The sequence below is a fragment of the Hypanus sabinus genome, chromosome 2, assembly GCF_030144855.1.
Source record: "Hypanus sabinus isolate sHypSab1 chromosome 2, sHypSab1.hap1, whole genome shotgun sequence".
Taxonomy (NCBI): domain Eukaryota; kingdom Metazoa; phylum Chordata; class Chondrichthyes; order Myliobatiformes; family Dasyatidae; genus Hypanus; species Hypanus sabinus.
The window spans coordinates 139,746,646-139,766,214 of NC_082707.1; the positions used below are offsets into that span (position 1 = coordinate 139,746,646).

The window sequence follows — 19,569 nt, forward strand, 5'->3', positions numbered from 1 at the left end:
AGTTCTCACCGAGGGGACAGTGGTGGAATAGGTGAGAAGTTTCAAGTTCCTGGTGTCTGCATCTCAGGGGATCTATCCTTGACCCAACACATTGATGAACTCATAAAGATGGCATGCCAGGGGCTCTACTTCATCAGGAGTTTGAAGAGATGCAAATTCTCACAGATCTCTAGAGATGTACTGCGGAGAGGCATTCTGATTGGTTGCATTGCCACCCGGTACGGAGCTCCCATGTGCAGGATCAGACGAAGCTGCAGAGGGTTGCAAGCTCAGCCGGGTCTATCACGGGCACAATCTTCCCCACCATCAAGGGCATCTTCAAAAGGCAGTGTCTCAAGAAGTTGGCGTCCTTTACTAAGAATCCTCACCATCTGGGACATGCCCTCTTCTCATTACAGAAATAAGTGTGAGGTGCTGCACCTCGGTAGGACAAATGGTAGGGCAAGATCCTCAACAGTGCTCCTGAGCAGAGAGATCTTGGAATCCAAGTTCATAGTTCCTTGATAAGGTGGTGAAGAAACTTGCAAAATGCTTGCTTTTATTAGTTGAGGCATTGAGTTTAAAAGTCAGGAAGTGATGTTGCAAGTTTATAAAACTCTAGTTAGATCACATCTGGAGTTCTGGTCTCCCCTCTATAAGAAGTATGTTGGATCTTTGGAGGGGGTGAAGAAGAGGTTTACCAGCATGCTGCCTGGTCTACAGGGCATGTGCTATCATGAGAGGTTGGATAAACTTGGGTTGTTTTCTCTGAAGCGCTGAAGGCTGAGGAGAGATCAGATAGAGGTTTGCAAGATTAGATTTAGAGTATCTGTTTCCCAGGGTTGAAATGCCTAACACCAGAGGGCACGCATTTGAAGGTGAGAGGGTGTAGATTCAAGGGAGATGTGAGGGGTAAGTATTTTTACTCAGGGAGTCATGGATGCCTGAAGTATGCTGACTGCTATGGTGGTAGTGGCAAAATCATTAGAGGCCTTTAGTAGACATTTGGAAAGGTGCGTGAATGGATATCGACATGGTGCAGGTAGTAAGAATTATTGTTTGTATGTTTTTGATTTGCTTTTCAGCTGGTTTGGCACAACATTGTGGACCGAATGGCCAGTTCCTGAGCTGTAGTGTCCAATGTTCGACAGCCTCGTCATTTCTTTTTAGCACTATTTATCAATTTTTATGATTTATAGAGTTTTGTATATCTTTGCACTCTACTGCTGCCACAAATACCAAATTTCCCATCATATGCCAGTGATAATAAATCTAATTCTGATTTTCTCCTGATCCATGTCTGTCCTGCCTGCAAATAACCCATAATACTCGTTGTTTTGGAGGGCTTCCACTTGATAAACCTAATAGAGTTTTCTATCCCATTTCTATTTCTACACTTGGTCCGATTACACTTAACCTCAACACTGAATGACTCTCCATGCACCAGCAAAGAGCACAGAGTGCTGGTAGCTTGAGTTGTCAGAAGGCCTTCTTCTCATTTTGAATCATCAATAAATTGTATAAATAGCTGAAGATGATTCAAAGTTTTATTTTAATAATTAATTAATATATAAATTTAAAGTTATACTTGAAAAGCACAATCCATTTTTTTCAAAGATCAGTGAATGGTGCTGTGCCAGTGAAACTGAGGAGCTGGATGTTAAAACTGAAGCATCTTCCCAACATTGAAGTCAGGCTATAGTTTCCTTTCTTCTGCCTCCCACCCGTCTTGAAGTTTGGAGTGTCATTTGCAATTTTTTAGTCCTCTGGAACCATGCTGGAATTTCTGCAGTATATTTTAAATTACTGAATAAGTACTTATTAGTATCATTTGTTAATTTAGGTTTTATTATAACATGATTGAATTTGCCTGAATATTCACTTAATTAAATCAAACTCTGCTGTGAAGAGTAATTCAATGTTCCTGCATCCTGATGAGATTCAGCTTTTGCAGGAGAGTGTGCAGGGAATGGCTGTATAATGGGTATATGACCAAATGAATATTCCAGTGTACATCCACGATAGCTCATTCAGAGCTTCTGCACCTGCTCACTGAGCATGGAACGTGTTAGATATCAAACATGGCATTCCTAACCAGTATAAACCAGTTTTTACCAGTTTTAAACAGTATAAAATAGTTTTAACCAGTATAAACCAGCTTTAACCAGTATAAAACAGTTTTAACCAGTAAAACCAGAATAAACAACATTTAACCATTATAAACCTGTTTTAACCAATATAAACTAGTTTTAAACAGCTTCAAACAGTATAAACCAGTTTTTACCAGTATAAACCAGCTTTAATCAGTATAACCAGAATAAACCAGGATAAACCAGCTTTAACCAGTATAAAGCAGCTTCAACCAGTATAAACCAGTTTAAAACAGTTCTTACCAGCTTTTACCAGTTTTTAACCGTATAAACATTTTAACCAGTATAAACCAGTTTTTACAGGTTTTAACCAGTATAAAACCAGTTTTAACCAGTTTCAAACCGTTTTAAACAGTATAAACCAGCTTTAACCAGTATAAACCCGTTTAAACTGGTTTTAACCAGTATAGACCAGTTTTAACAGGTTTTAAGCAGTAAAACCAGTTTTAACCAGTTTCAGTTTTAAACAGTATAAACCAGTTTTACCAGTATAAACCAGCTTTAACCAGTATAAACCAGTATAAACCGGTTTACACCAGTTTTAACTGGTTTTTACCAGTATAAACCAATTTTAACCAGTTTCAACCAGTATAAACCTTTTTTACGTATAAACCTGTTTTAACCCGTATAAACCAGTTTTAACCAGTATAAACAGAATAAACCAGTTTTTACCAGTTTTAACCAGTATAACCCGGTTTTACCTGTTTAAACCAGTTTTAAGTGGTTTTAACCTGTATAAACCAGTTTAAACCAGTTGTTAGCAGTATAAACCCGTTTTTACCAGTTTTAACCAGTATAAAATCAGTTTTAACCAGTTTTACCAGTATAGACTAGTTTTAAGTTTTTCCAAGTATAAACCAGCTTTAACCAGTTTTAATTTTTAACCAGTTCTTACCAGTATAAACCGGTTTAAACCTATTTTAACCAGTATAAACCGGATTAAGCCAGTTTAAACAGTAGAGACGTTTAACCAGTTTTTACCAGTATAAACCAGTTTTTACTAGTATAAACTGATTTTAACCAGTTCTTACCAGTATAAACTGGTTTAAACCAGCTTTAACCAGTATAAACCAGTTTGCCTGTGAACCATTTTTTTTGTTTTAAAAAACAAACCATTTTTTTTGTTTTGTTATAAACCAGTTTGCCTGTTTTAATCAGTATATACCAGTTTTTACCAGTATAAACTGGTTTAAACCAGTTTTAACCAGTATAAACCAGTTTCAACCGGTTTTTACCAGTATAAACTGGATTAAACCGGTTTTAACCAGTCAAAACATGTTTAACCAGTTTTAACCAGTTTAAAGCGGTTTTTAACAATTTTACCAGTATAAACCATTTTAATCCTTTTTAACCAGTTTATACCAGTATGAACTGATTTTTATCAGTATAAACCTATCTTAACCAGTTTTAACCAGTATAAACTGGTTTAACCAAGTTCTAACCAGTATAAAAGTGGTTTTAACCAGTATAAAACCAGTATAAACCAGTTTTGTTTTTACGTATAAACCTGTTTTAACCAGTATAAACCAGTTTTAACCAGTATAAACTACTTTTTACCAGTATAAACAGAATAAAACAGTTTTAAACAGTATAAACCAGTTGTTACAGTATTTGCCTGTTAACGTTATTACCTGTTTAAACAGTATATACCAGTTTTTACCAGTATAAAACAATGTTTTAAAAAGTTTTAACCAGTATAAACCAGTTTTATCCAGTTTTTATCAGTATAAATCCAGTATTTCCCTATGTAAACCAGTTTTACCCGTTTTAACTAGTATAAATCAGTTTTAACCAGTATTAACTAGTTTTAACCAGTATAAACTGGTTTTTACCAGTCGATTACTAAGGATAGAGGTTTTAGGGTACTTGGAGACTCATGATAATACAGACCAAAATCAGCATACTTTCCTTCAGGGAAAATTTTGCCTGACAAATCTTTTGGAATTCTTTGAAGAAGCAAAGAGTGGGAATAAAGGGATCCTTTCCAGTCTGGCTACCAGGTGACGGGTCTATGTTGGGACCAGGTCCTTCTTACATTGTATGTCAATGATTTAGATGACAGCCTTGTGGCTAGTCTGCTGACAATATGAAGATAGGTGGATGGTCAGATAGTGTTGAGGAAGCAGAGAGTCTACAGAAGGACTTAGACAAATTAGGAAAATGGGCTGAGATGGTAGATGGCGGCAAGTGTATATTCACGCACTTTTGTAGAAGGAATAAAAGCATAGACTATTTTCTAAACAGAGAAAAAATTTAAAAATCTGAGGTGCAAAGGGATTGGGGAGTTCACATGAAGGATTTCCTAAAGGTTAGTTTGCAGGTTGAGTCTGTGGTGAGGAAGGTGAATGCAATATTATTTCATGAGAATTGAAATATAAAAGCAAGGATGTCACGTTGAGGCTTTATAAAACACTGGTGAGGCCTCACCTGGAGTATTGAGAGCTGTTTTGGGCCCCTTCTTTAAGAAAGTATGTCCCGACATTAGTGAGGGTTCAAAGGAGGTTCATATGAATGATTCCAGGAATGTAAGATATTACATGAGCAACAATTGAAGGTTCTGGGCCTGTACTTGCTGAAATTTAGAAGAATGAGGGGCAATCTCATTAAAGCATCAAACGTTGAAAGACCTTGATAGAGTGGATGTGAAGAGGTTGTTTCGCTTAGTGGGAGAGTTTAGAACCAGAGGGCACAGCCTCAGAATGGAGGGATAGCGATTTAGAACAGCGAAAGGGAGGAATTATTTTAGCCAGAGAGTGGTGAATCTGTGAAATTTATAGCCACAGTTGGCTGAGGAGGCCAGGTCAGTGGGTACATTTAAGAAGAGGTTGACAGCTTCTTGATTAGTCAGGGCAGGACAGGATATGGTGAGAAGACAGGAGAGTGGGTTTGAGAGGGAAATGGATCAGCCATACTGAAATGGCAGAGCAGACTCCATGGACAAAGTAACCTAATTCTGCTCCTCTGTCTTATGGTCTAAATAGTGTTCATGTGTGTTAAGGTTGTACTAATTTCAGCAGACTTTTGTATTTTAAAGTATATGTTCTTCAACCTGAGAATATAGAGCTTAAAGAAATATCTTTCAGAAAGTGAATTAGTAGGCATTTATAAAAAGCAAAATGCAGAAAGCTGTGAAGTTTTTACTGAATTGCCTAATTCTATCTAGCTTAAACCCAAATTAAATTGTCACCTATGAATTAATCACAAAGTCACTCTTGGTGATTCCTCCCCCAGTATTTCCACTCCTATAACATTAAAAATCTTCATAAGCAAAGATCAAAAACGTAACATTTCAGAAGCAATGTAGTTCACCACAAAAATGGCTTTCTTGAATTCAACACTCTGCATCTTTGGATGAAAAGCTTAATTCATGTATTCTTTCCTGTGATCTATAACAGTGGGACATTTTATTAATTAATGTGTTATGACAATGCTGGCAAGATGGTTATTTCCAAATTCTAGCTATTCTTGAGCAACAATTAATGATGCATGTACATGTAATTAATTTGGTATTCTTCACCACTGTCGAGGCCTTGTCATCCTGTCATTTGGCTTTTTGAAGGGGAGAGCTCAGGTTACGAAGCAGAGACATTGGAGGAACAAGACAGGACAGTGTGTAACTTGGAAGGAAACTTCAAGCTGGGTGTGATTATATTTACATACTTGCTTTATCCTTTTAGATGTTAGCCGTCACAGGTTTGGATTTATTTCTACTGAGACACATGGTCCCAACATTGAAATGGGATGGTCTTTCATGAATAGATCAGTATTATATTTCCTGCTAATCTTTATTAATTTTTAACTGACTTGTTCACATTATGCTATTCTTTCACATTAATAATTTCCAGCATGGTTTAAAATATACATGGAACAGGTATTGTATCTATTGAATAACAATGGTCCTATACAGAAATTGCCACGATTCTGGTCTTTCTTGCTGCCATATTTTCTCATGAGATACAGTCATCGGCACATGGTTTCACTTCTGTAAGGAGTCACACAACCCGAGGAAAGATCCATACGTCCCCATTGTCTGGTGTTTTTTCCCTGTGTTATACAAACAACAAAGGTTGTGCTTTTAATATTCCACAGTAAAAAGTAAAAATTAGGTTACCAATTCAAAACCTTTTCCTGCAATGGAGAACTTTGATGATAAACTATAAATTACTTCTGTTGATGTTTGTGCTTTATCAGCTTTTAGAGCTTCCTGTCCTGGTTTTCCTTTGAAACGTTCAGAGCATGAACAAGGAATTTGTCCAAGGAAAAGTGAACACTTTAGAGTTAACAATTCCTTATTAAGCAGTTTAAGAATTATAATCATTGGGACTATATAGAAAAGTTCTAAAAATTGAATCATAAATAACATTTACAATTAGTGAAGATACAATCAATCAGCAGTTATGGAAAAAGGATGGTTTTGGTTAATGTTTCACCAGAAATGAAAAGCAAGAGACAAACACACATTTTAATTGTACCAGAAAAGAAGGTAGAGAAAAAAATTCCTGGTGAAGTGCATGTCAATGCTATCAAAGTGGGGAAAAGAAAGAGAGTGAGTTGAAGAGGTTAAAAGATGGACTTTATTGCAAGAGGGTGAAGTACAAGAGTGAAGGTATTTTGCGACATCTGTGCTGGGCTCTGGTTCGGCCACATCCAGTACACTGTGTAGAGTTTTAGTCTCTTTAAGACAGGATACATTGAAGGGCAGTACAGTGAAAACTCACTTGATACATTCCTGGGATGAAGAGTTTAAGTACGCATCTGTGGCCGTTGGAATTTAGAGGAATAAGTGATGATCCCATTAGAAAATGAATCTATGCATACATACCCATGATTGGGAGAGATTGATTTTGAACTCCTTGAACAAACAGTTGTGGGCATACAGCAGAAAAATAGAATTGTGACCAAAAATCAGATGAGCCGTGAAGACACTGGAAGTTGTATCTGACTCAAGAGGCTTGCAGACTTCTCCTGCTCCTTTTCCTTAGATTCTTGTGGAATGTTAAAACAGAAACCCTCCAAGAAGTGTACTGGTATTAAAGAATTATTAGGTCACAGTCCTGTGTGGTTTATCATCGATTCCATTGTGTTTCCTTCCATTTACTATGAATGCCAGAAGAAATTAATCTCAGAGTGAAATATAGTGACATGTATGTACTTCGGACACCACAGTAGTGTAGCAGTTAGTGCAACTCTCTTACGGCTTGGGGCATTGCGAGTTCAATTTCGGTTTCCTCCTGTCTCCTCCCACAGTCCAAGGACGGATCAGGTAAGTTACTTGTTCTTTGTAAATTGTCCCGTGATGAACCAGGGTCATAGGGGCTGCTGGAGCAGTGTTGCATCAAAGGGCCAGAAGCGACTGCTACACACTGTATCTCCAAATAAAATAAAACAGATAAAAGAACAAATTTACTTTGAACTTTAAAGTACTGTAGCACTCCAGGGGGCGTGATCAACTGCTCCCCCAGCATTCCTAGCAGCCAGTGCTATTTACTGTTCTTGTTTTAAAATGTGTTTGTGATGCACCATCAATAACTCACTCTGAGACGTAAGGCGAGATGTCGGCTTTTATTGACTGAAGAAGGAACCAGCAGTGAGTGAGGCAGAGGATCAGACCTCGATCACCTTTATACAGGGGCCTGTGGGAGGAGCCACAGGAGCAGTCAGAAGGGGGCGCGTCCAGGCAGGCACATAGTTCACCACATTCACCCCCCCCTTTGTTTAAAAGAGTCCCCATGTGGCAAAGTTTCGTACAGGTCAAGTCTATCAGGTGGTCGAATCTGTCACTGCGATCTACGTAGCACCGGCTGTGATTGCACAGATGCCGGCAACATTGGTGATTGCACAGGAGATGGAGGTTGTGCTGGTTCCAGCTCATGCATGTGCGAGGCACCTGGTATATAAGTGTCGTGAGGAGTCCATGTAGGGCCTGGTGAGTGCGGTGTCACCTCGGGTACAGGGTTCATAGTTACCGGAGAGTGTTCAGGGTAGTGGTCTGCTGCTCCTGCGGGTGCCAGGTCGCGGATGGAGACCGTGTCCTCCCGCCCATCAGGTAAGACCACGTAAGCATACTGGGGGTTCGCATGCAGAAGGTGAACCCTCTCTACCAGCGGGGAGTACTTATTGCTCCTCACATGTTTCCGGAGCAGCACTGGCCCCGGGGACATCAGCCAAACTGGTAGAGTGACAGACTTCCTGGGAAAAGAGAATAGGAGTTCATGAGGGGGGGGGGGGGTGGGGCCACCATCCGACCACCTGGGCCCTCCAAGGGCTTGTGCTTGGCTCAATGATCCCCTCCCTGAGCAGCCACTGCACCGGTTTACAGTCGGGGTCAGGTTGGCGAACAGCGGCGGGGGAGGGACCTCGAGAGTGGAGAGACTGCAAATGGTGTCGGTAGCACAGCTGTCGTGTTGGATGGGATGTGTGTGTTGCTGTGTGTGTGTGGTCAGTGGTGATGAAGTCCCACAGAACTGAGGATTCTGGACAGTGAGTGGTGGGAGGGGCCCGTCGTATACCATAGTCACACTTTCGAGGTGGCTCTGGAAGTCCAGCCCCAATAGCACAGTGCGCACAGTTGAGGCATGACCAGTAGCGCAAAGTTCCGATACTCTGTGCCTTGCACCACCAATGTCGCTACACAACCCCCCCGGATGTCTGTGGAATGCGACCCAGAAACCAAATGGATCTTCTGACTTACTGGCCGTGTTGCGAGTCCGCAGCGTTGCACTGTGTCCGGGTGAATGAAACTCTTAGTGCTGCCCGTATCAAACAGCCATCTAGTCCTGTGCCCCTCCACCCGGATGTCCATCATGGACCTTGCAAGCGGGTGTGGGGCGCTTTGGTCGAGAGTTACAGCCAGAATTGAATCGCCGTCGGGGTACCCAGTAAGCATCGGAGGGTCGGGGGCGGGGCATGCTGACGCCGACAAAGATGGCCGCCCACATCCGGGCATGCAAGATGGTGGCCCCCACGTTTCACCCGCAGCGCTGCACTCCGCTTGCAGTTTAGACTTACAGACCTTGGCGAAATGGCCCTGCTTTCCGCAGCTGGAGCAGGTCACTTCTCGAGCTGGACAGTGTTGTCGTTCTGTGGCTTTTTGTGGCCACAGAAATAACAAAGCACAGGCTTCTGACAGGCCACCGCCGTGGTCGGGTTTGGGGAGCTCGTGGAATCGCGACTGGCAGCGGCGATTTCGCTCGCGGGAGCCAGCGGTGGCGGGGTCTGAGGCGTCCACGGAACCGGCGGGGAATTGCGCGACTGGACAGCGTTGGCGTAGTGCAGTGCAGCTTCCAGAGCGTTGGCTGTCTCGATCGCTGAGCGTAAGGTAAGATCGGAGTGTTCCAGCAGTCGCTGGCGCATGTACACTGACCTCAGTCCCGTCACAAAGGCGTCTCGCACCAGCAGCTCCGCATGGTGTTCTGCCATGAGCGTCTTGCAGTCACAAGTTCGGACGAGTGTCTGTAGTGCTCGGAGAAACTCGGCGCTCGATTCTCCAGGCCGCTGTCGCCGGGTAGCTAAACGATGTCTTGCGTAGACGGTGTTCACCAGCCGCAGGTACTGTCTTTTGAGGGCGTCCAGTGCCCCTTCGTAGGTCGGCAGGTCCCGGATAATGGAATAAACTTTTGGGGTGACCCTCGAGAGGAGAATTCTGTACATAACGGCAGGGTCAGTCGCCAAGTACGATTGGAAGCATGCAAGCCAGTGTTCAAAAGCAAGAGCTGCTTCAGGGTCTTGAGGGTCCAAATCCAACCTTTCCGGACGTAAAACGGTTTCCATGTTTTAAAACTTTCAGTCAATAAAATTGATGCACCATCAATAACTCACTCTGAGATGTAAGGCGAGATATCGGCTTTTATTGACTGAAGAAGGAACCAGCAGTGAGTGACCATCATATTACATCCTGGAGAATGAGGCAGAGGATCAGACCTTGATCGCCTTTATACAGGGGCCTGTGGGAGGGGCCACAGGAGCAGTCAGCAGGGGGCGTGTCCGGACAGGGACATAGTTCACCATAGTTTGCGGTGTGCATGTTCAGTAGAATTATAGTGAGGTGTTCAAGTTAATTTATTTTAGCTCGGGTTACGCAGTTGTTCACTTGTGTGTCTGTACGTCACCCTGACTGTAACCGAGGTGTGTAATAATCACCTCCTCCATCTGTGTTTTCACTGAGCTATTGTGCTCTGTCTGTTATTGTGCTTGTTGCAATCGAAATGGCAGTTGAAATAAACAGGCTTTTCTCTCTGTCATTGTGGACCGAATGGCTGCCATGTTGGCATCAGGAGCGGGATTAGAAATTGACAATGAAATTGAAGAGCCCAATTCAGGGCCCCAAACAGTCCCAGGTGAGGCAACACTTCACTTGTGAGTCTACTGGGGTAATCTACTGCAACCGGTGCTCCCGGTGCGGCCTCCTCTACATCGGTGAGACCTGACGCAGATTGGGGGATCGCTTCATTGAGCACCTACACTCCGTGCGCCACGACAGACAGGATCTCCCGGTTGCCACTCACTTCAACTCTCCCTCTCATTCCCATTCGGATATGTCCATACATGGCCTCCTCTACTGCCATGATGAAGCCAAACTCAGGTTGGAGGAGCAACACCCCATATAATGTCTGGGTAGTCTCCAGCCCCTTGGTATGAACATCGAATTCTCCACCTTCCGGTAAATCCCTCCCCCTCCATTCCCCCATCCCAGTTTCACTCTGCCTCCTCCTCTGGCTGCCTATCACCTCCCTCATGGTTCCGCCTCCTTCTACTACCCGTAATGCTTTCCCCTTACATCCCTTCTTCATCTTTCCTGCCTATCCCCTCCTTGCTTCCTCTCCCCCACTCCTCTGATTGGTTTTCCACCCTCCACGGACAGTAGTTCAGGGGAGCACCAGCTGTACGCCGGCTTGTTCACATTCGGGCAGGAGCTGCTGTGCACTCCAGTGGATCTGGTGCTTGGCCTCCTCCTGAGCCAGAGATTCCTGGGGAGGCCAGGTCGGAGTAGCTGCAGCACCTCAGGGGGCACCTGCTGGCTGTTCATGATGTGGCTCGGCAGAACCAAAGCACAGCTAGCGACCGTCAAAAACGGGCCCAGGTGCCTGCTCTTGTCATACCAAACAGTGCTTCCCCGGGGGGGGTGGGGGGGTGCTATGGACATCCCCCAGTGCCCCAGATGCAGTGTCAACCACAACCAGAACTTTTGGACTTTGTTGTAGACCCTGGGGTTGCCAGGAATGGCTGACCCCTCCAGTGGAGGCAGTGGTCAACAGCTCGCCCCAGCATTCCCAGCAGCCAGTGCTACTTATTGTCCTTGTTCTCAAACGCACTCATGGTCTACGTGTTCAGTAGAATTATAGTGAGATGTTCAACCTCAATTATTTTAGCTCGGGCTATACAGTTGTTCACTTGTGTGTCAATGTAACCGAGGTGTGTAATCTTCACCTCCCCCAAACTGTATGTGATGGAGTTAATTGTCACTGAGCCATCGTGCTCCATCTGTTATTGTGCTTGTTGTAATAAAAATAGCAGTTGAGATAAATATGCTTTTTGCCTCTATTATCAGGGACTGAATGCTCGCCACAGTATTAAAGAAATTAAGAGGTTAGCTAAATAACAGAAGTGTGATTAACTTAAAGGATGCTGAAACACTTGACTTGAGAGGAATATTTGTGTAAATGATGAATATGTAATATTAACATTTAAAATTAAACAGAAGAATTTAACGTGCAACCAATAGCTCAAAACAAAGACATTAGACATTAACCTGGACTACTATACTTCCTTTGTTACTTTCCCCATTATATTAGACCTTCAGCAATCAAACGGGAAGGTATGTGCTCCTTTCCTAAGAACTTACTTGACCCATCCATGTCTCCAGTAACCTACACTGTGAAGAACATGGAGGATATGATCTGCAAATCTAATACTGAAAACAGGGAGATAGAGAAGACTTGGCTTTTGGTGTGGCATTTGAACAAGATGGCTCTGGTTATATATGGCAACATTCTTCTGGCAGCTCTCAAACCTACACAATATATATCTCCTTTGTGGGCATCACAAGACACATTGTAAGACGTCAGAAAAAAGAACCTGAGCAGAAGTATAAGGGAAAAATGAGCATGTTGAGCTTGGGGTTGCATTTCTGCACAGATGCAAGATATTTTTCTTATTTATCTCTATGCTTTATATCATGGTCGAGCCTGGATTCTGAGCAGCAAATATTGTGAATTAGATAAAAGAACAGCCACACATTGTTGCTTTATGTAGACAATGATTAGGGCCCATCCAATAGACAGGATAACAAGAGAGGACATTGCACATGTTTTGGTTCGATAGTTAGATCCCATTGTAGGAGGAGAAAATGATTAGGAGTGGAAGCAGGTCACCCAGTCCATCAATACTACTCCACCATTCATCAATTTTTTTTCAGCATCATCGTTTGGCCTCATCAATAAGAAAGATGAGTTGGCATTTAGAGGAGGTAAAGAGGCTAGTCTGGGAGCTTGTATATGAAGGGCCAAAACCGTTGTTGAGGATCCCTGCCACTTGTCCCACAACCTCTTTGACCCAGCACCATCAGGAAGGAAGTATAGGCGCATCAGGACTAGGATAGCGAGACAGGGTAACAGCTTCTTCCCTCAAGCTATGAGACTAATGAAGATCATGCCACCAAAGTCTTAACACTAGGACAGCGAGTTGTTTATTATTTACTGTATACCTGTGTTGTGCACTACTTGCACTTTGAATGATATTTTAATGACTTACTTATGGTAATGTTTTATTTGATGTGCTTTGTGTGATGCAAGTTTTGTGGGTGCAATGTGGGTCCAGAGGAACGTTGTTTCATTTGTTTGTTTGTATATATGTAGATGACAATAAACTTAAACTTGATTATATCACACCCTGTCCCTATATCCACATCATTTGAAGTACCCAAAATCGGTCAGTCTCTGTTTTACGTGAACGTTACAATCAACTTTCCAAATCTTCCTGAGGTAAAGAATTCCAAAGGTTCAATGCAGGATTTGTAAAGAAATCCCCCCTCATGTCCATCCTAAGTGGCCTAGTCCTTTTTGTAAAAGTGTGAAATTACTCCACAGTCAGTGAAAATTTCCGACCTGCATCCAGCCTGTCAAACGATTCCTTAGGCTCTAATTCTTCCATCCCCTAATGAACTTAGTCCTAGTCGACACAATGCAAACAGAAAACCCACCATTCCTGAATTTTAAAAGATGATCTTTAATTTTGTGCATCTTCTTCCAAGGGCCATGTTCTTAACAACTCACTCAGCTTGCCTAACTCCCCTTAAACCTCCTGACATCCTCCTCTGTTCATAATCCCACTTTAAGTATTATCAGCAAACTTAGAAATTTGTCATCTCATCCACTCAGTCAAATCGTTGATGCAGACTGTATTTTGTTACACACAGGTATAGATCCCTGCAGTACGAATTATGTAGAACCTGACCACCAGATTAAATCCTTGGATACACATTTTTGAATAATAGATCCTCATACTCATTAGAGGATCCTTTTCAGATTCTTATTCGATGATTGATTCTGTGGTTTTGCATCTTCCATGAAGACAGACACAATAATTCTTAAATTTCTCTGCCATTTCCTTACACCCCACTAGTATTTATTTTGCTTCAGTCCCTCAGGGGCTCACATTTGGCTTTGCTAGTCTGTTCCTTTATCCTATAAAAGCTCCTACATCTACTTTTATTTCTCTTTCTCTTGCCTTTCTATATAAAAAAAACAAGCAAGGAATTAGGATGACCCATTCAAAGGCTCTTTTGATCATTCCTCAGGTAAAGGCACCAGATTATACAGGAGCTCTAATTCAGCTGACTGATATATAAAGCTTTGTGATGGAGATGAAAGAAATGAAGAAAGGAAGAAACCCTGGGGGGGGAGAAAAATCATGCTGATGATGTCAGTATTTCCTATTTATACCCATAATTCAAAGAACTGGATTTTTTGCCCAGTGCTCTCTGACAACATCTAAAGGGAGCATTCCTCAGGAACTTAAATTTAGCCCAACACTTTCTTGCCGGAAATTCATAGTGGCCAATCGTTCAGAGGAGGGAACCTGACTTTTGGAGAAGTGGAAGAACCCCTGTGATGTTGGGAATTGACAGCACTGTTGAGCTCAGAAGAGACTGAGTCTAACAATGGGAAGAACCAGCAAGAAATTTGTTCTAACAGTCCAGGTGGGGAGTTAGAATAAACATCCATTGCCGAAAGGGGGCAAATGTATTTACACAAATAGGCTAAAAGTAACGTTCATTTTGTTTCAGGTGATGCCCGAGGTTATTTTCTCATCTCCCTATAATTCCAAGGGATTTGCTGCATACCAATACTGCTATATTTGGAATTAACAAAAATAATAATATCATGCCACTTACCCATACCAACCCTTGGCTCTTCATACCAGTACTTCACATTATGCCTTCTGTGCAGATGGTACTGTGGAGGCTTTTTCACCAAGTGAATTAATCTGCGATTCATTTGCAGCTGGCTGTTATTTGTGTTGTGAGTGAAAAGGGCAGATTTGGATTTTGCACACAACGAACTGTTCACTTTATTGTTACCTGGCGAAGGTTAGGAATTGAAAAGGAGAAAATTAAGTTGGAAATCAATACAGTTTAATAAGCTTGTGTATTTAAATGGAATGTTCACTATTCTTCTATAAATGCAATTGCATGTTATTCTGTTTAATAGAGTATTGTTGCTCAAGTATCAATAGAAATAATACTTCAATTTCCAAATCAACTCTCTTAAGTGGCCTCATATGGTGAAACTGGCAGCTTATGTTCTTAAAAGACAATGGTGCCTGATCACTGTGGGAAGGTAATACATAAATAGATTTAGAGAACTTTGTTTAAATGCAGAAATGTCTTTAAGATAGACATCCATAACTGAGGGAGGACTAATATAGAAAGGGAATCCTGAGGGAAAACAGACTTCACTTCTGTCCAGAAAGAAAAACATTATATCAAAACTGAAGCATAATTTCCTGAAAATAAAAACAATCATATATTAGCTCTTTTCCAGAGGGAATGAGGAGGTGAATAAGAAAACTAAAAAAAAATCACTCTCAAGGCTACATATTGTTATCTAAAATGAAAAGCTGCATTTCTGATTAAAGACAGTGGGATGGCTGTCTAGTCAATGACACCTTGCATCTTCTGTGTCCAAATGGTGAAGAGGTAACTGAACAGCTGTGGCAAAGAGTTGGTGATAGAGTATTCTGAGACACATGAAGGAACATTCTGCTTAAGTGCACAGATAATGCTACTGAAAAGAGGAAAAGTTTCTGTAGTAAAAGAAGCCAGTTAAGGAGATGTGTAAGTTACAAAGGCCATCCAAGAATAGAATAATCAAAGAAAATACACTAACTTTATTAACTGATAGCACAGGCAACATACAAAGGATATTAAGTTCTTTCCAATAGTGAAGCAGTGAGAGGAGATGTGAGGAGAACTTTGATTTAAGCTGCAGACAGGTTGAGTAAAAGTAACACAAAATGCAATTAACTCCATGTTAGTGGTGTACACCAGAATGCAGTGTTACTTGATTAAACTGATGTCTTTCATGTTGCACAGAAGTCTTTTTAAAGTTATTTTAATTCACAGCCAATTAAAATACCAGTAGGAGACTGAATTTCAGACCAAAGCTGTATCTGAGCCAGAGGTTTGGTTTGTGAGTGTTTCTGGCAGATTTTCCTGAAATTATTACATTACATTCACTGGCAAAGCTGTGAAACACTACAGCTTCAACTCATTGTCACATGCCACAAGGTTAATCTGAGTTGTTTTACTGAGCACTATTTTTTTTGTAATTTATTTTTTTATTGAAGTTCATCAAGCAAACATTTCCGTAAGATGTATTTCAGACATTGTACATATACATCATATAATCATATATATCACAAAATCTCCACAAAGTATTTATCTGGGGTACACACTTATAGAAAAGAGTGGAAAGAAAAAACAAGCAAAAGGAAAGAACTATGTACAAGTAGGGAGTGATCTTTTTTTACAACAGATTCATTGATTTGTGAGAATAAAATCAGGCCTATGTGGCATTATGCAGTTAAACCATTTTTCCCCAGTATGAATCAAATTGTTCCAGCTTATGATTAACAGATGCTGTTATCTTCTCCATTTTGTAAATGTCCATTGTAATTTCCATCCATGTATTTAAAGTTGGGCTCTCCTGTGATATCCATTTCCTAGTAAGAGTCTTTTTACCAGCTACCAACAGTATATTCATTAAATATTTATCTCTTTTCAACCATTCTTGAGCTATATATCCAAAATATATGGTTTTACTCTTCAAGGGTATTTCACATTTAAAGATGTCTTGTAGGGCATTGTGTATCCCTCTCCAAAAGTTTTTGATAACAGGGCAGTCCCAAAAAATATGATAATGATTTGCATTTTGATTTCCACAATTTCTCCAGAAAACAGGGAGGTTACTATCATAATGGGATTTCCGAGAGGGTGTAATAAAATATCTTATCAAATTTTTCCATCCAAACTCCCTCCATTTCTGTGAACTGGTACAATTCCATTGATATCCCCATATTGTTGTCCATTCTTCCTCAGATACAATTATCCCTCCTTCCTTCTCCCATTTTGTTTTAATGTATGAAGTCGAATGTGTTTTAAGATTTGACAACCCCTTATACATGCTTGAAATGATTCTACTACCATTATCTGAATTATATGCTTTTCTAAAGAGCTCTATCAAGCACATATTTGCCTTGGTTACATTTTTAAGCGTCTTATTAACATATTGTCGCATCTGTAAATACCAATAAAAATCTTGTTTTTCTATTAAGTGTTTCTCTTTAAGCATTTCAAAACTGAACAGTGATCCTTCTTTCATTATCTTGCAAAGATCTGTTATTCCTTTAGCTGTCCGGTCCTTAAATCTAGCATCCAATATATTTGGTGTAAAATCAGAGTCATATGCACACCATTTAAGAATTGCAATATCTCCCTATAGATTATATACTTTAATAGTGGTTTTCCATATTTTAAGAGTCAATTTCACCCATGGGTTATCAATAGTATTTATGTACCTTTGCAGGTTGTTATCAGCCAAAATTGCTTGTATATGGATGGGAAGTACCTGCAACTCAATGTTTTTCCATTGAGTGTCATATGATGGGTTGCACCAATATATCACAGCTCTCAACTGTGCTGCAAAATAATAATCTCTAAGAGAAGGCAAGCCCCATCCCCCCATTTCCTTTGCTAATTGCAAAGTTTTGAGATGAACTCTAGGCCTTTTATCCTGCCAAATATACCTTGATGGCATCTTGTTCCATTCATTGAATTGATTTTGATTAATCACTATTGGTAGGGTCTGAAAGAGATATGACAGTCTGGCAGTATATTCATTTTAATAGACTCAATCCTTGAACTGTGACTGAAAAAAGGAATCAGGCTCCATCTTGCCACATCTTCCTTAATTTTTTTATATAGAGGCTGATAATTGCATTCTGATAATTTTGCCAAATCTTTTGGCATAATGATGCCCAAATATTTGAAAGACTCTGTGTGCCATGCCTAGGGGTATCGACTTTCAATTTCTCTTGGTGGGCTATAGTAATATGAAAGTAATTGGGTTTTATCTATGTTGATCTTGTATCCTGATAATTGACCATATTGTTCAAAGGATTGCATCAATTTAGTTGGTTGCCCGAGATAGATCAAAATGTTGTCCGCATAACAAGCCAATTTATGCTCTGTCACTTTAATAATAATTCCCCTGATATCTTCATTTTGTCTGATGTACTGAGCTAATGGTTCCAGATATAATGTGAAGAGTAGTGGTGACCATGCACAACCCTGTCTCGTGCCCCTTTCTAGAGTTAGACTATTTGATAAATATCCATTGATTTTAATCCTAGCAGTAGGATTGTCAGATAGTGTCTGTATAGTTTTAATAATTGCATCTTGGAAACCAAATCTATGTAAAACTCTGTAAAGAAAAATCTAATTAACCAAATCAAATGCTTTTTCAGCATCCATGCTTATCACTATTGCTTCGATTTTATTTTTTTGTATATGATCCATAATGTGAAGTGTCCTTCGTATATTGTCTTGAGTCTGGCGTTGTCATATAAAACCTGTCTGATCATTACGTATCAATATGGGTAGAAACTCCTCTAATCGTTTGGCCATGATGGAGGTAAATAACCTATAATTTACATTAAGAATGGATATTGGTCTAAATGACCCGCATTCCATTTTATCCTTGCCTTCTTTCGGTATAGCTGAGATTATTGCTTCCTTCCAACTGGGTGGCATTTGTGCCTTTTTTAGAGCCCTGTTCAGTGTGGAGAGTAAAACAGGAATTAACTCATTTTTAAATTCTTTGTACCACTCTGCCGTATACCCATCTGATCCTGGTGACTTGCTTAATTTAAGCCTACTAATTGCAGCTTTTAATTCAACTTCAGTTATGTCAGCAGTCATCCTTCTATTTTGTTCTTCACTTTAAGTGGGTAACTCTAGAGAATTCAAGAAGGTGTCAATTTGGGTTATGCTTCCCCCTGGAACTTTGGAATACAGCATTTTGTAAAACACTTCAAAAGCTTCTTGAATTTCACTTAGCTTATTTTTTATCATTTTCGTTCTTGGGTCCCTAATTCTATGAATTGTATTTTCTGCTATCTTTTTTTCAGTTTCCATGCCAATATTTTCATAGATTTTGATCATTTTCATAATGTCTCTGTTTCAGAAACATTAAGTTTTTCCTGATTTCTTGCATAGCCAAATTATTTATTTAATTCCTAATTCTTTTAATTTCCCCTAATGTATCCGGTGCCAAATTCAATTTGTGTTTTTTCTCTAGTTCCTTCAGCCTATTTTGTAATTCCTCTAATGTTTTATTCCTTATTTTTTTCTTACATGAAGATATCGCTATAATTTTCCCTCTTAAGACTGCCTTCAAAGTATTCCATAAAATGGGAGGTGAAATCTCCAAATTATCATTAAATTCTAAGTAGAGACCAATTTCTTTTTTAATTTGTTCTTTAAAGTATGGATCATTGAGTAGACTTGAATTTAGTTTCCAAATAGTATTCTTTGGTTGTAGGTCAAAATCAACAGATAAATATATAGGTGCATGGTCACTTACATCTATTGTCCCAATTCCACAGGTGTTTATTTTGTCTTTGTCTTTTCCAAATGTTATGAAGTAGTCTATTCTTGTATATACAGAATGTGGAGCAGAATAATCAGTGTAATCCCTTCTGTCAGGGAAAAGGTCCCTCCATATATCAATTAATCCAACATCCTCAAAAAGTGTATTAACTTTCTTACGTAAAGATTTTGTTTCATAGGTTTTTCTATTGGAAGAGTCTAAGTTTGGTTGTAATTGTAAATTTAAGTCTCCCCCACATATCAGGAGACCTTCTGTTTCTGTTACTTTAATAT

At 40.2% G+C, this 19,569-nt stretch overlaps 1 long non-coding RNA gene across 1 annotated transcript in view; it reads right to left on the reverse strand.

Annotated features, from left to right (window-relative positions):
• Nucleotides 1-440: 440 nt before the first annotated feature.
• LOC132384628 (uncharacterized) overlaps nucleotides 441-19,569 on the reverse strand; it is a 36,868-nt gene continuing 17,739 nt past the window's right edge. The window contains exons 4-5 of the long non-coding RNA XR_009508952.1: nucleotides 14,521-14,706; nucleotides 441-6,173 (exon numbers count right to left, since the gene is read on the reverse strand). This is a non-coding gene — a long non-coding RNA (uncharacterized LOC132384628). The remainder of the gene's footprint in view (nucleotides 6,174-14,520; nucleotides 14,707-19,569) is intronic.